Genomic DNA, 2,500 nt, shown 5'->3' with positions numbered 1-2,500 from the left:
AACCAGAGCCGCGACAGACCGTGCAACAATGACATGTGTCAAACCGGCGGCACGACGCCCGGAGCTCATGCCGGTCGCGGGGCACCTCGGGCCCGCCCGACGGGGCAGATCCGACCTTCACAGGCTTCCGACGGCAATTGGTTAACCGGCGTGGCGCCGAGGGCACGCGGCTGGCTCGGCGGGCGGCCCTCCGGTAGTGCCGCCGTCGATCGGCCGCCTCGGTCGGCAGGAGGGCCCCGAAGTCGCCTTCATTCTGACTTCCGAGTCGGGACTTAGATTACTTTCGACTCTTCAGCCAAGGTCTCGGATCGACGGCGGGACCTGCGGTTGTCCCTCCGAAAATGCCGCCGCTCGGCCGGCACGGCCCGCCGAATACGTCCCCTTACTGGCTCCCGCCTCGGGACTTTGTCAGAAATTCATTCGGGCAAGGTTTCCATTCGGCGGCCGGAGCACCGGTAGTCATACGGAAAATGCCGCCCCTCGGCCGGCATGGGCCTGCGAATAGGTCCCGCTGACAGACTTCCGCGATTGGGTATTTGTCCGAAAATCCATACCGGCAATCTTCGGAATCGTGCGGAAAAGCTGCCGCGTGGCCCGGGTTAACCAATTGGGGAGGCCGGTGCCATCTACCGAATACTTCAACAACTCGTGAAAACGGCCTCCCTATATATCTGCAGGAACCCCGCCAATGCCCCCGTACAGAAATTGCATGTGTCAAAGGGGCGGCCGAATCTGACCCCGGCGGCCGAGCCTCTGGAACTCCGGGTCGGCCTCGGCCGGCAAATCCGACCCCCATCCAGACTTCCGGAGCGGACTTGGTTAACGAATTGCCACCGGGCAAATGGTTAACCGACAGATCTTGGAGGCTCGTTACCCAAGCCATCCCCCGCCGGTGCGAAAAGTTAACAATCAGCGGGCGGGCAATTCGTGAACCGACCGGGACCGGGCAATTCGTTAACCATTCGGAACCGGGCAATTCGTTAACCAACCTTGTCCTGGCAATGAGTGCACCAACCCGGCCGGACAATTCGTTAACCAAGCTGGCTCTGGCAATTCGTTAACCAACCTGGCCGGGACAATTCGTTAACCAACCCGGCCGGACAATTCGTTAACCAAGCTGGCTCTGGCAATTCGTTAACCAACCTGACCCTGACAATTCGTTAACCAACCCTGTCCTGGCAATGAGTGCACCAACCCGGCCGGACAATTCGGTAACCAACCAGACCCTGGCAATTCGTTAACCAACCAGGACGGGCAATTCGTCAACCAACCCTGTCCTGGCAATGAGTGCACCAACCCGGCCGGACAATTCGGTAACCAACCAGACCCTGGCAATTCGTTAACCAACCTGACCCGGACAATTCGTTAACCAACCAGGACGGGCAATTCGTTAACCAACCAGGCCCGGACAATACTTTAACCACCCTGGTTTTCCAATTCGTGAACCAACTGGGAACGGACAATTCGGTAACCAACCCTGTCCTGGCAATGAGTGCACCAACCCGGCCGGACAATTCGTTAACCACCCTGTCCTTGCCAATTCGTGAACCAACTGGGAACGGACAATTCGTTAACCAACCCGGCCGGACAGTTCGTTAACCAAGCTGGCTCTGGCAATTCGTTAACCTACCCGGCCATGGCAATTCGTTAACCAACCTGACCCTGACAATTCGTTAACCAGCCAGGACGGGCAATTCGTTAACCAACCTGGCCCGGACAATTCCTTAACCACCCTGGCCTTGCCAATTCGTGAACCAACTGGGAACGGACAATTCATTAAACAACCCTGTCCTGGCAATGAGTGCACCAACCCAGCCGGACAATTCGTTAACCAAGCTGGCTCTGGCAATTCGTTAACCTACTCGGACATGCCAATTCGTTAACCAGTCTGACCCGGACAATTCGCTAACCAACCCTACTCGGGCAAATCGTTAACCAAGCCCAACCCCGACAATTCGTTAACCAACCCTGCACGGTCAAGTCGTTAACCAAGCCCAAACCCGACAATTCGTTAACCAACCCATACATGGCAATTCGCTAAACAACCCGGCTCGGGCAAATGGTTAACCAAGCCGGCCGGGCAAATCGTTAACCTAATGCGAGGGCAGTCCCGACAATTCGACAATCAACCAGCTGAGGACAAACCCTTCGCCCTCAATAACAACTAGTTCTTGCCCCGCCGTCAAAATGTCCCGGCCGATGTTCATCAGAAACTCCTTGCTGGCCCATGGGCCCCCCCTCCTTACCTTAAGAGAGTCATAGTTACTCCCGCCGTTTACCCGCGCCGCACTGAATTTCGTCAAGTTGGGTCTGGCAACCCGCTAACCCGGCCGGCCGGGCCTGACAACGCTCTAGAAACCCGGAACAGGCAGTTTCGTGAACCAACCGCGCACGCTCCTGACAATGCGTTCACCCACCCTGCTCGGGCAAATCGTTAACCAAGCCCAACCCTGACAATGCGTTAATCAACCCGGCCATGGCAATTCATTAACCAACCCGG

Source organism: Mobula birostris, chromosome 12 (genome assembly GCF_030028105.1).
Source record: "Mobula birostris isolate sMobBir1 chromosome 12, sMobBir1.hap1, whole genome shotgun sequence".
Lineage (NCBI taxonomy): Eukaryota > Metazoa > Chordata > Chondrichthyes > Myliobatiformes > Myliobatidae > Mobula > Mobula birostris.
The sequence above is the reverse complement of the archived record's forward strand: the minus strand, read 5'-3'. Positions refer to the sequence as shown.